Source organism: Hippopotamus amphibius, chromosome 10 (genome assembly GCF_030028045.1).
Source record: "Hippopotamus amphibius kiboko isolate mHipAmp2 chromosome 10, mHipAmp2.hap2, whole genome shotgun sequence".
NCBI classification, from domain to species: domain Eukaryota; kingdom Metazoa; phylum Chordata; class Mammalia; order Artiodactyla; family Hippopotamidae; genus Hippopotamus; species Hippopotamus amphibius.
Window position 1 is genome coordinate 7759162 of NC_080195.1, and position 848 is coordinate 7760009.

Consider the following 848-nt stretch of genomic DNA (forward strand, 5'->3'; position numbering starts at 1 on the left):
GTATTTAGCAAGTTATTCACACAAACTCCTGAAGATTCAACAATGGACTTCCATGAGCCATTAGGAGCTGGCGCCAATATAGCTCCAGGACTCGTGTATGATAAATAATAATTATAAAGTCAGACACAGATGTTCTAAGAAAGTTACACCTAATGTGATATGGATAGGATTGCTAATCAGAATATTTAACTGGTGTGGTTTGGTACCAGCCTACATTCACATAATACCCCTGCTGTATAACCAGCGAGCTACCAGCTCTGGGTAAGAGTGTTCAAAGGAGGAGGAGATCATGCTGTGTAGTGAAGAGGGCCTAGGGCTTGGCAGCAATTTGAACATAAGCAAAAACTCAGAGGCAGGAATAAGAAGGTATTCTGAGCCGACAGGAGTGGGAAGTAGCCACTGGGGACTATGCCAGAGAGATCTGAGAATGCGGGTTCAGGTGTGCTTGGAAGGCAGTGCAGTCAGTGAAGATTTTAATCAGCCCGTGCGAAGTGCTTGGCGCTGAAGCAGCACATGTGAATCAACACTTCCTACATCCTCAAAGAACTCAGGGCTTCAGCAAGCCTGGGGAACACTCTGCCTCAGCAGATCAAATCCAGCACATCCTGGCTGAGGGCAGAAATGACCATGAACGATGTGCTATGGGAGGACGAGTGTCAGGTAATTAAATTTTCAGCGGGATTATGGAGGATGTTGCCTGATGAACAGATATTTAAATTGTGTGACAGATAAGCTTGATAAGAAGAGGGTTCAGTGCCATTAAAAGCAAAGTGCAAAAGAAGAAAATGTGTGAAGAGTGTTTCAAAGAAGTTCAATGGGGCAGAAATGGAGAAGGGTTACAAGGTTAG